The sequence below is a fragment of the Loxodonta africana genome, chromosome 15 (assembly GCF_030014295.1).
Source record: "Loxodonta africana isolate mLoxAfr1 chromosome 15, mLoxAfr1.hap2, whole genome shotgun sequence".
Classification (NCBI taxonomy): domain Eukaryota; kingdom Metazoa; phylum Chordata; class Mammalia; order Proboscidea; family Elephantidae; genus Loxodonta; species Loxodonta africana.
The window spans coordinates 6,901,060-6,914,907 of record NC_087356.1 but is presented as its reverse complement, the minus strand read 5'-3'; the positions used below and the strand labels follow the sequence as shown (position 1 = coordinate 6,914,907).

The following is a 13,848-nucleotide window of genomic DNA, read 5'->3' as shown; positions in this document are numbered from 1 at the left end:
TATAAATCACCTGGCACACTTAAGGCCAGATAACATCCACTTTCAACAAGCCTTCACAGCAGCAGCCCCTCTAAGGGGGCCCTGGGCTGATAGGTTCACAGGCCAGCTGTGGGGGCCCTAGGTGGCATGTTCAATGGGAATCTGCACCCTAAAAGAGATTTGGATGAGTCCAATAACTTTCAGTAATAAAACGTCACTCAGTGATAAAGTTTCTGCAGGCTTGGCTTCTCTCCTAGCTTTTGGCTTTATTAAAATAATACGAGCAGAGCAACAACACAGCGTTTGTATGAGAAGATCAGGTGGGGAGTGAAGGGCAGAGATGGTGACACAGGTCTGTAAAATAAAAACAAGCCGCCCTTCTGAGTGCCAAGGCCTGAGAAGTCTGCAGAGCCTCCACCCATCTCTCACATACACCTGGGGAAGGAACGGGACCAGCCTGGGCGCTCTGTTTCTTGTTGTACATACACTTGACATAGAGAAAGCCCCACCATACTACCTGTGAAGAGTCATGTCCACAAAGATTTTTAGGTCACAAGGGAATAATGGAAAGGCGGAATTAAAATGAGACTGAAGAGAGAACGTACCGGCAAAGAGGAAAATCAGCCTTGGTTAGAAAGCAGTGTTAGAGAGAAGGTAATGGTATTCCCAGAGCCCTGTGGCGCAGTGGTTAAGAGCTCAGCTGCTAACCAAAAGGGCGGCCGTTCGAATCCACCAGCTGTTCCTCGGAAACCCTATGGGGCGGTTCTACTCTGTCCTATTGGGTCACTATGAGTCGAAATCGGCTCAACAGCAATGAGTTTTTTAAAGGTATTCAGGAAAAATGTGCAGGTCAGATCTCTAAAATACCCTATACTATACACATATTTTCAAAAGGAAATGACTGTCTCCCTTAAAAGGGCTCTGCACTCTGTTTCTCTAGGCAGACACATTCATTCCGCTCATGACTGACGCTCTTCCCCTTCAGGGTTTCCGAGTAGCCCAGGACACATGCGACAGAGGGGAGCGTATGTGAAGGTGCTCACACGTGTACAGCTGGAGGAAAACAGGGAAGGAAGATGTTACCTGTGCAAAATAAAGTCAAACACACACAGCCCTTAGAAAAAGCCTACCGTTTCAGCCTAGCATGTCTAAAACCACCTGAAGGCCACACTCTCAAGTAAGAAGGCCTCGAGCAGTAAAATCCCAGGAAGGTACAAAATTCAACTACTGAAACTACTGAGGGGCAAGCACGTTCTCCTTACAAATAACTCTTTCAGGGCAAGGCTTATGCATACTTCACATTCCTTCTCGTGCTTCCATGATTTTAAAATAGGTGACTAGTAACAGATCTTATAAAATAAAAAGGCATTTAACACAGCTAATTGTCATTTACTGTCTAGTTAGGAGTGCCCATCTTGGAGAAAAAGCGTCAGAATTGCAGAATTTGCCAAAGGCTTTGAGCCAACTACAACTGGAATCTAATTATGACCAATGCTTATTATACACTGTTTCATGTTGCCTTTAAAGTAACAAATCAACTTCTGCATTCAAATCTCCCTTTGGTCATTAACACGTTTGGTGGTCTCATTCCAGCACTTAAAAACATACACACACATCCCACTGCCACCACCACCAAAAAGAAGCACCTCGTTCAGCCTGAGAAGGTAGAGCAGAAAACAGACTTGGGGTGGGCCTGAACTGAAATTTTAAAACAACACAAATCCCACACGTGAAAAGAAAACTGAACTGGCAGAACTACGCAGAGGAAGTTTACTATCCCATGTGTGTAGGCCGGTCCAAACTACCTTGCCCTTTGGAAAGTCAGTGGTTCAAACCCACCAGCCGCCTCCATGGGACAAAGCTGTGGCGGTCTGCTTCCACGAAGATTACCGCGTTGGAAATCCTATGGGGCAGTTCTACCGTGTCTTACAGGGTCACTATGAGCTGGATCGCAATGTTTGGTCTAAGAGGGGAGAGAGACCTTCTTGGTGAGAAAGCAAAGGTACCCTCCGGTTTCTCTTCAGTGGTAAGGAAGCTGCTAAGCCCCCTTAGTGACTTAGTGCAGCTGATGCTAATTAGCATTTTGGACTCTAACCAGTGGGAGCAAAAAAAGGCCTTTGTCTCGGGCTGGGATTTGACTGGGCAATGCAGTTGCCTGCACTGACGGTTACCCCATGGGGGAGGGGAGAACATCTGAATAGTGGTAATTTTTTAAAGCAGCTACGGTTTGTAAATGAGTCGTGTGACAAGCCCAGGGCACGCCACCATCTGAGCACACAGGCGTGCATATGATTGCTTTGTTTTTAAATGACCCCTTAAAAGGCTGTTTAGGCTCTGGTTAGCTAAATCCTCTCACCTTCCATGAATGGCAGTAACTATATGTAGTGTGTGAGAGACAGGTCAACTTTGGATAAACTCACTGGGATCCAAGATTGGAAGACGTTCCGAGATAATCATCTTTCCATCCAGCATACATACCCTCCTTACCGAATTAAATGTCTACTCAGTAACCATCGAACGACAGAAGGGTAATTAACTGTTCACTCTCTTTGTCCGCTGGAAGGAGGACTGATGAAATGAGACATGCAAATATCTCTGGCAGATTCCAGCACCAAAATGTATAAAGGAATATACATTTAAATGCAATGTTTATGAAATTTTCTTTCTAAAAACCTGTTTACAAATTTGTTCTTTTGTTTTAGTAAACTACTACTGAACCCTTCTCTATGTGACTAAACTGGAAAAAAAGAGATTATCTTTTACCCGGCAGCTCCCAGTTACATCTGAGAGGGTTATCCAGTACCACACCGAGTCTACGGCAACACAGAATCGATCACATTTGATTGTTCCTGGGCTCAGACACATGAGAGAGTTCTATAACTTAAATTCACTGACTATCCCACTAATGCGGGGCCCTGGTGGTGCAGTGGTTAAGCATTTGGCTGCTAGCCAAAAGGCTAGCAGTTCGAATCCACCAGCCGCTCCTTGGAAACCCTGTGGGGCAGTACCAGTTGTACTGTGTCCTATAGGGTCGCTATGAGTCAGAATCAACTCAACGCAACAGGTTTTTTTAACGGGTTATGCACCGTTAGAAAATGTCCTCCATTAAAAACCTAAATGTAGGTGAACAGAATTATGCAGGACAGAACAAAATGAAGGTTACAGGATCTGGCCAAAAGGAAGGAACAGCACATCCTTTATCAAATTAATCAGTCCTGCCTCCCAAAGACTGATCAGTCCCGGAATCAAAGCCCAACTGAAAAGTTTAAAAATTAACATTAAAAAATAAAATGGAAACCAAGGACTCAAGACATCTGCTCAAGAACACACTGGAACACTTTTCAAACAGACACACTCTCTCTAGTTTTGTTACAGAATCAATTAACTTCTGGGATTCCAAACTAATAGCCCTGAAGTCCTAAACCTGCTCTTTCTGTCCTTTCTCTCTGAAGATGACACCAAATAGAATTTTTACTAAAGTCCTCAGAGAACCTTCTAACTTCTCCATCCTTTAGAAAATTCACCAGGCCACATCACTTGCTGAATATTCCAATGAGGTTCTATTGCTCAGGTAGCGTCTAAAAAGAATGTGGTAAGAAAGAATTACGTAGTAACACCACTCACCTGGGTGGACAAGAGGGGCAGGGCGCTGATGGGGAAAAACCTGTGACTGAGTGATGTAGGATGGTAAACAAGAGCCATCCCATTTCCCGCAACATCACTCATTTATGAAGAACCTTGGGAATCTGGTGTTTTCCATGAATGATGCCAAGAATCATAAGGAGACTACAATACATCTCTGTGGCAAGCCTCCCCACCCCCCCCAAAAAAGGCACAACACGACAAATAAATAATGAAGGTGGTGGTGATCTTACTCAAACTATAAAGCCAAATAAGTAAGACAAACCACTATTTTCTCTAGGATCAAAATTGAACTGTTAGAACTTTTCAAAGTTTCCTGTCACTATCCAGAGATACACATAAAAATAGCAGTACCTCCTTGGGAGGCCCCTAGAACATGGAAACCTAAAGCAGGGCCTGAAACTTCCAAACTTACTGAGATGTAAGAAAAGCCCAAATTAAAGCTGGAACATAATCTAACTATCAACTTACAATTATGAGACCAAAAAGGGCCCGGTAATCAAAATGCTCAGAAGATGAAACTGTATACAACAGCCCCCCTTATCCATGGATGGTGCATTCCAAGCACCTATCCCCGTGGATGCCTGAAACCTCAGATAGTACCAAGCCCTACATACACTATGATGTGTCCTATACATACACACCTACGGTAAAGTTTAATTTATACATTAGGCACAGCAAGTGATTAACTACAATAATAAAATAGAACAATTATAACCATATAGTGCAATAAAAGTTATGTGAACGATGGAGTGAGAGCATGAATTTCATCATGCTGTGGACTCATTTAACATTTTCGAACCATAGTTGACCGCAGGCAACTGAAATCGAGGAAAGCAAAACAGCGGATAAGGGGGGCTACCATATTCCTGTGTTCCATTGGGCAAAACTGCTGCAAAAGACATCTTTAACCTGTTAAAAAGCAAAGAGATCACCTTGAAGACTAAGGTGCACCTGACCAAGCCATGGTATTGCCAACTGCCTCATACGCATGCATAAGCTGGGCAGTGAAAAAGGAAGACCAAAGAAGAATTGACGGCTTTGAATTACGATGTTGGCAAAGAATACTGAATATATCTTGGACTGCCAAAAGAATGAACAAATCTGTCTTGGAAGAAGTACAACCAGAATGCTCCTTACAAGTGAGGATGCTGAGACTTCGTCTCACATACTTCGGACATGTTTATCAGGAGGGATCAGTCCCTGGAGAAGGGTATCATGCTTGGTAGAGGGTCAGCAAAAAAGAGGAAGATCCTTGATTAGATGCGCTGACAGTGGCTGCAACAATGGGCTCAGGCATAGCAACGATTTTGAGGATGGTGCAGGACAGAGCAGTGTTTTGTTGTATTGTATACAGGGTCGCTATGAGTCAGAATCGACTCGACAGCACCTAACAATGACTGTATTCCTGACATCAACATTTTGCCACACACAACTTAAGTGTATATATGTGCAAATAACTACATAATACTTAAATGAAAGCATAGGAAAAAAAAAAAAGAAAGAAAAAATGTTACTGAATATTATCTTTAGATAATAGGTATTTTCTTCTTTAACTTTCCTAATTTTCTACAACTGACATGTACTACTTACATAATTAGGAAAAAAAATTAGAAAAGTTTCAGATACAGGAGTTAGCCCCAGAAGAATTCAAAATGAGTTTTTTTCTGGCAGCACATGCAGGCCGGCTCCCTTTGTCACTGGACTGAGGTCCTCGGCCCTCCCTCCTTGCTGTTCTAGGATCATTGCCACCTTCCCTGCTTGGCTTGCTTCCACCAATGGCTGCTTGTGCAAGGGGCTGATGGGACTTGACGAGCTAGAACCTTGCTGGTTCATCTGCCTTTTATGGGGCCAGTGGGGCCACACAGCTCTGGCCTCCGCCTCATGGTGTCTTCCTGTCTGCTACAATGTACTCATCCAAACCCACAACTTGAGACTGGCTCTTTCTATGCTTAAATCTTCCCTGGAGCAAAGAAGTGGAGGCCAAGATCACTCATCACGATCTGGCCCCATCTTCCTGACCTGCCAGAGGGCCCCTTAAGGGATATCTTGCCTCAGCCCATAACTTACCCCTCCCTAAGCCAATGGCAAACTTTATGAAGCATCCTGTAGTAGAAACAGAAGAAGAGTATTATATACACTCAATAGCTGAGCTCTTAGCTCAATAAAAACCAAACCCAACCCACTGCCTTCAAGGCGACCCTACAGGACGGAGTATAACCGCCCCACAGGGTTTGCAAGGAATGCGTGGTGGATTTGAACTGCCAACCTTTTGGTTAGCAGCCACAGCTCTTAACCACTACACCACCAGGGCTCCAATAGCAGGACAAAATTAGCTTAAACTGAATGCTGCTCTGGTCCTACCAAACCAATCTTAAAATAATGTAACTGTTTCCAAGTAACTTAACTGCACTCCAGAACAGAGCTCAAGAATATCAAAGGAGCGCAAACTATCCAGAGCCTAGCAACAAAGTAAAATTCAGTCTGGCTCCCAACTGGAGCCCTGGTGGTGCAGTAGTTAAGAGCTCAGGGGCTAATCAAAAGGTCGACAATTCGAATCCACCAGCTGCTCCTTGGAAATCCTATGGGGCAGCTCTACTCTGTCCTATAGGGTCACTCTGAGTCAGAATCAGCTCGATGGCAACAGGGTTTGGTTTTTGGTACCCAATTAAAACCTACCAGGGATGTGAAGCAGCAGAAACATAACCCCACAAGGAAAAAAATGTGTGTGTATATATATATATATATATCTCAACCTCAACTACGTAACCCAGAACTGACACAGGTGATAAAATTAGCAGACAAAGTCATTAAACCAACTACTGACCTACACCTTTGTAGGTAGTAACTGTTACGCCTTTTGGGTATCTGCCCATGAAGGAACCTGAGACCCAATTTGCCTTATATGGTCCATTAAATTAGAACCCAGCTCATTTAGAAAGCCAACAACTTGCATTCACAAATGTTTCCATTCCTTGACCAGGAAAAAAAAAAAAAAAAACTCATACAAGATATAGACCATCTGTTCCCACTTTCCTACCACTAAAAAAAAAAATCATAATTATATATATTTTTTAAAAGCCTTAAATCACACATAGAAAAAAACCTCAACAGAATTAGTATGAGAAATCACCCTGCTTTTGATCAAATGATTAAAATAATTTTTGTTTACTCTCAATTGCTATAAGCAAATTATTAGTTTATGCCTCAAACGTACAGACGTTGCCAAAATGAAACAACTACTCGCTAAAGGCTAGTATTTACATAGCTCGGTAACTTCTAATTCTAAACCTGAGGATATTAGAGGCCAAGCACTTAAAGTATCTAATGGTTTTACCTCAATCTTTCCCTCACGCTTCCTGTCTCCCCCATTGCCCCCTTAACTTACCCTGACTCCTGCGTGTATTATTTTGATGTTTCATGATACAACACAGTAGGTGAGTGAAAAAACAAAGAAATCAAGCAACAGTCACCTAGAGAGTAATACAACCTTCCCTTGGTGGTTACCTTTCATGTGTCACGGTGTTAACCAAAAAATAAGTAGTACTTCAGACCTGGCTCTTGGCTCTCGCTTCAACAATAGAACATTGCTGTAGTGTGCCAATTAGGCAGAAAGTAAATAAATGTTGGTTTAAATGAATATACATTGTGATTTTTGTTACTTTAAAATAATTCTCTTCATTGTGGGTAATTCACGTATTTGGAAAAGGATCCTCCCACTCCCTTTCTTCTGAAATGGCAGTTTCCATCCAAAAACAATTGCATGGCCTCTGACTCAAATTTCACACACCCAGACTAACGGACCACATACCACAGCCTCCACCAGAATGAGTCCAGCACAAGTAGATGGTTCCTGGCTACCACCACCGACTGCTCTGACAGGGATCACAATACAGGGTCCCAGAGAGAGCAGGAGAAAATGTAGAACAAAATTCAAACTCACAAAAAAAGACCAGACTTACTGATCTGACAGTGACTGGAGAAACCCCGAGAGTATGGCCCCCAGACACTCTTTTAATTCACTACTGACGACCCTCCTGGGGTTCGCCCTTTAGCCAAAGATTAGACAGGCCCATAAAACAAACAATAACACATGTCAACCATGTATACAAGACTAAATGGGCACACCAGCCCAGGGGCAAGGATGAGAGGGCAGGGAGGGACAGAAAAGCCAGAAGAATGGAAAAGAGGAACCCGAGGCTGAGAAGGGGAGAGTGTCGACACATCACAGGGTCAGCAACCAATGTCACAAATAAATATGTGTATTAATTGTTTAACGAAAAACTAATTTGCTTGGTAAACTTTCACCTAAAGCACAATAAAACAAATAAAGTACTTTTAGATGAAAAAAAACTTTTACATGTCTGAAGAAGCTCTCTGGAAGGTCCTCATGGAAACCATACGCGAAGACCCATTCCCTTTGCTCTGAGTATTCCAAGACGCTTTCCATAGGGAAGTTATCACACAACAGGAAGTAACTCTAGAAGACAATGACTACGTTTCACAGGTCTTTGTGCAAAACAGAAAATAGTCAATATATTTTAATTCTTGACAGTCATCCTTCATTTTAGAGGTTTTAGGTGTCCAAGGTCAGGCTGAAGCATGCCTTCGTATTAGCAATATCACATCTACATTCTGGGGAAGGAGTGATGTAGCAGGCACATGGAGCCCACTCCAAAACTTCTCCTAGCCTCTTCAATCTATGTGTGTGAGCTATTTCTTACAACCATGGCACAGACGAAGGCTACAGTATGGCACCAGGAATGATGCCTAAAGTATTAAACCTTCGCCTCCTTATTTTTCAATCCCAACTAGGAAAATAACTAAAAATGTCTCTCCTTCCCAGTTTTCTCTACTTTTTAGGTACATATCATATCATCTGAAGGGAGACAATGAGAGGAATACAGAATCAGAAGCTTCGGCGTCCCAACCAAAAAACCATCACAATTGAACAGCTTATGTGGGACATGCATCTTACAGGGTCACCACATTTGCACTAGCCTAAGTGTGTAAAGCTGACCTCAGATCACTTAGCAAAACCCAAAACGGACATTTTGCTCTGAACCAAGCCAGTATATTCAGTTCTAACCCACTGCGTAATTGGTCCTTTTTAGGAAAGTCGTGTTGGATGCTTTATGCTCTGCCATAGAAATTCATAAAAACGTGTCCTCTAGCCTCCCTGCCAGAGAAACCCACTCTCCTGCAAAAGCCTGGCTCCAAATCTGCCCTACAGCGTGACAACTACATTCTCGAGCTCCAGAAAAACCTAGAAAGGCAATGAAAAAAATGCAACGGCATAAAAATCAACTGCTCTGGAGTCATATAACTGTCTTTCATTGCACTCACTGCCCCAAAATGATTAGTTTAAAATTCACCTTTTCTGTGAGACCTAAGCTCCAGGAAGGCATCTCCACGCCCCTCTACAGAGCCTGCCACGCTACATGTGTTCAACCGTATACATCTGAAAGCTGATAAGATGTGTAATCTTTTGTTGTTAAATCACTTTATATAAAACTTGAGGACAGTCTACTACATACACATTTCACAAAACTGTAGTCGGTAGTTTTGATATAAAAACAGTGCACTAACTTGAGATCCCTTTCCTTAATCCATTTTCCTCCTTCTACAAACACACATGCAAACCAAGGTGAAGTGGATACTGGAGGAGCCACTCAAACAGACCTTGAAAGGAAGGCATCAAGAGGCTACAGATGTTATCTGTCTGCCAACAGTTCAACAGCACCACTCCCTAAAGAAAAATTTAACACTCCCTTTCTCATGGTCATCACCTCCCTGTGTTCTGAATGATTGTGAAGCAAAACACATGGTAAGAGTTTGTGTGGAGGCTTCTGAATCAGGCTGGCCAAGCCACAGTAATTATTACCAAACTGGAATTCTCACAGAGGACAAGAAAAAGCAATGCAGCTGTCAGAGAAGGTGACCACAAACTACCACACACCTATCTTCAAGGTAAGGGGAGGCTGATTTCTGCACAAAAGGAAAGAAAGTAACCCTATCACCATCACGAACACACATACAACTTGAATCTCCTGCTCTGAGAGTACAGGTGGATTTACTGCTGCTGTTAGGTGCTGTCGAGGCCGCTCCAACTCACAGTGACCCTATGGAAACACGACCCGGTCCTGCACTATCCACACTATTATTGCTATGCTTGAGCCCACTGCTGCAACCACTGTGTCAATCCAACTCTTTGAGGGTCTTCCTCTTTTTCACTGACCAGAGGGTCTACTTTGCCAAGCATGATGTTCTTCTCCAGGGATTGGCGCCTCCTGATAACATGTCCAAAGTATGTGAGACAAAGTCTTGCCATCCTTGCTGCTAAGGAGCATTCTGGCTACACTTCTTCTCAGACAGATTTGTTCACTCTTCTGGCAGTCCATGGTATATTCCATATTCTTCACCAATACTGTAATTCAAATGCGTCAATTCTTTGGTCTTCCTTACTCATAGTCGAGCTTTCGCATGCATATGAGGCGACTGAAAACACCACAGCTTGGCTCCGGTGCACCTTAGTCCTCAAAGTGACATCTTTGCTTTTTACATTTATAGAGACCAACATTTAAACCAGTTAGTTACTTGTTCAAATAAATATCTCAGTGAAGACCCTGGAAGATCACACACAGCTCAAACCATAAGCACAAAGAAGGATATTAACGTGTTGGACCCTTCTCAGCTCATCCTCCCCTCAGCCAGCAACACAAACCACTGATTCTGCCATCTGCCATCGCCCAAAAAATGAAGGCTAAGAAGTCGCTATGTCACTTTCCTTGACAGCCTTTTAGCAAGAGCCACATACATATACCACCCATTCATTGGTACAAATTCACTCAATCAACAGGTACTGACACTGTTCATGTGCCCTAGCAGACACTGTGCTGGGCACTAGAACGACAAAGAGCAGAACAGGACATGGCGATCAACAGGTAGTGATGGAGACAGGTGGGGACCAAAAATTACAGAGATGGACAGAGCATGGTGACAAGAAAGCACAGTGACAAGAAAGCACAGAGGAAAGGGCAACTAGCCATCCCCAGAGGGTGAGGACAAGACCTCCCAAGGTGCACTCAGGGAGTCGTTGAGGAAGAGCCATGGGCAGCTGGGAAGAGCCAGCATAAAAGAAAAACCAGACAAGAGATATCACATAGACTATAAAAGGAGGCAAGAAAACTCACCGCCCACCAAATTATTTTCACATTCTCAGAACCTAGACTAACCAGGCTGCCAATAAAATAACATAAATCTGTAAGAGAAATCAAGAAAAGCTCTTCTCCTCCCAGGCTTAGTGTAAACTGCTAACCTCACATTTAAGACCTTGAACACTGCACGTATTAAGGCTCCTTGTACAGAGATGTTTACACACTTCTACATCACACACTTGAATAATTTCTCTATTGAAGATTATTGGCCTAAAAGTGGCACAAGACAGTATTCAAAAATAATTGGGTTTCTCTAGCCAAAGACAGATACAGAATGGGGAAAAGGGCGAGTTTAAAATTTAAGGTCCCTAAGGTTTACAACCTTAAAAAGAAAACCTCAAAATCAAAGGAAACCAAAAGAGATGCCCCTTGAGTTGGAAAGTCCAGAGTTAAAAAAAAAAAAAGGTTAATTTGGGGTCTGCTATCAGGGCCTAAGATCTCTCAGTGATTAATTTAACTGAAGACAATGACATCCTTAATTAATTACCTGGGAAAAATATCATAAAATCTTAAGTAACAAATCCTGGAGACTTTTGTGTTTTAAATTTTTCAGATATTATAAAAATAAGTACCAATCCAGAAAAGAGGCTTCCCCAAATGCCGAAGCAAGAGCTAATTAGGTTAACTATGCACTAATTATGTACATGTATGTCTATACTGGAGCCCTGGTGGCACAGTGGTTAAGACCTCAGCTGCTAACCAAAAGTAAGCAGTTTGAATCCACTAGCCACTCCTTGGAAACCCTACAGGGCAGTTCTACAATTTCCTATAGGGTCACTATGTCCTATAGGGTCAGAATCGACTCGAAAGCAACAGGTTTGGTTTTTGGTGCATGTATTATGTGCACATATATGTACAGAAGAGCTGATACATTCGAACTGTGCTGTTGCTGAAGAATGCAGAACATACCATGGACTGCCAAAAGAACAGAAAGAACAAATCAGTCTTAGGAGAAATACAACCAGAATGTTCTTACAAATGGAGATGACAAGACTTTGGGTTGCTTACTTTGGACATGTAATCAGGAAAGACCAACCGCTAGAAAAGGACATCACGTTTGGTAAAGTAGAGGGCCAACGAAAATGAGGGAACCCCTCCATGAGATGGATTAACACAATAGCCACCAGGATGGATTCAAACATACCAACCATCGTGAAAATGGTGCTGGACCAGCCAACATTTCGTTCTGTTACACATACGGTCACCACGAGTTGAAGCCAATTTGACAGCAACTAACACCAGCATAAACCTGTTGCTGTCGAGTCGATTCCGACTTATGGCAACCCTACAGGACAGAGTAGAACTGCCCCATAGTTTCCAAGGAGCGTCTGGTAGATTCAAACTGCCGACCTTTTGGTTAGCAGCTGCAGCACTTAACCACTACGCCACCAGGGTTTCTGCCAACAATAACATAGAGAAATTAAAAGATGAATGATCGCCAGGGGCTCAAAGATGGGGGCGGGAGAAGAATGAACAGGTTGCACAAGGCAACATGTACATAAATTAACTATAATATATAAATCCACAATACATCATGTAAAAGATATACATATTAATTACGTATATAAGGGGAAAAAGTCACACAGTGATACTGTGGAATGTTCTCTAAACATTCTCTCTAAATACACACAGGAGCTGCTGAGAAATGCATCTCAAACACAGTGATAATTCTGAAATTTGATTCAAACAAATTCGCCCTGATGGTCTGGTCAAAGACTTTGCTGCTATTTCTTGCTATCTGTTATACCGAAAGGTCCATTTCTTTAACTGAGAATTAAGAAAAACTAGTACGTAACCCTGCTATACAAACACAGGCACTGGATTAAATGATAAAGTCCACCCAATAAGACAATTATACTTTCAATTAATAGAAATCTTCAGGTCTGCATAGAAAACCATCCTGGGCTCCTGAATCACTTGTATCTTCTGTTTAAATATATTTGGCATTATTCCAATTTGCACCAAACAATTTTCATACAGTTGCAGCTGAAGAGAATAGCCTTCTTAGACCAGATGTTTTTGGTGTCAGTACAGCCAAGGGCACATAAAAACCCCACAGCTGTGTCCATCAATCACAGACGTGACATCACAGTCCAGCTTAGAGACAGGATGGATAGTCAGCTATCTTCCCTTCTACACAAATGAAGTAACAAATGCTGAAAAGGATGCAAGAACTACTGGGCCAAGCCACCTTAATTAACCCACAGATGGAGGGTTTAACTTAATTATCAGTAGAAGTATAAAAATCTATCAAAGACGTTTACTACTAGTTCACAGATTCCAATAGTACCTAAGTTTCAAACAGGTTTTTTTTTTTTAAGTCATTTACTGCTTCCTAACTTTAGTTTTATTGAGATGAGTTAAAATGATACAGGTAATGACAAATAGCTTAGCGTTTAAGGAGCACTTGTCAGGAAAAAATACTGATAAGTAACCATTAAGTACACTGGGTTAGTGTCCACCTTTCAAGCTCTTATGAACCACCTGGAAAAACAACTAAAAATAAAAAGCATTTTCTAGCACTTCTGTTCACACAGTATCAGGCAGTCGTTTAAACGACCCATTCTGTGTGCATTACAATCTAAAGGCCACACTGTCCACAGTTAACAGGCAGAAGAATTAACAACTACGTGCATATGACAAGAGTATACAAGTACTACTTACAAGCTCCAAGGAAGAAGTGCACCATGAGGGAGTCAGCTGGGAAAAAGGTACATGAAGTGTATATCTGACACCACAAAGGGAGCAAGGAATTTACTTTCTGAATTATACAGGAAAAATCTTCCTAGAATAAAACGTATTTTTAAACTAAACATAGCCATTATAGATAAACACACGTGTTCAACTGAGGGTCCCTTCAGTGACGAGCAGCAACATGCAATATAGTTTTAGCTTTGGGGACTCTATTATTTCTGCTTTGATTTTTTTTTTTTTGATACCATCTGCTTTCATTAATGGAAATATGCTAAGTCATACGGTGTGTTTCAATTTTCGGTCAGTAATATGGATT

At 42.1% G+C, this 13,848-nt stretch overlaps 1 protein-coding gene across 48 annotated transcripts in view; it reads right to left on the bottom strand.

Moving 5' to 3' along the window:
* The window catches only part of MAP4K4 (mitogen-activated protein kinase kinase kinase kinase 4), a 214,402-nt gene that overhangs the window by 84,774 nt on the left and 115,780 nt on the right, over positions 1 to 13,848 (bottom strand). The window lies entirely within an intron of this gene.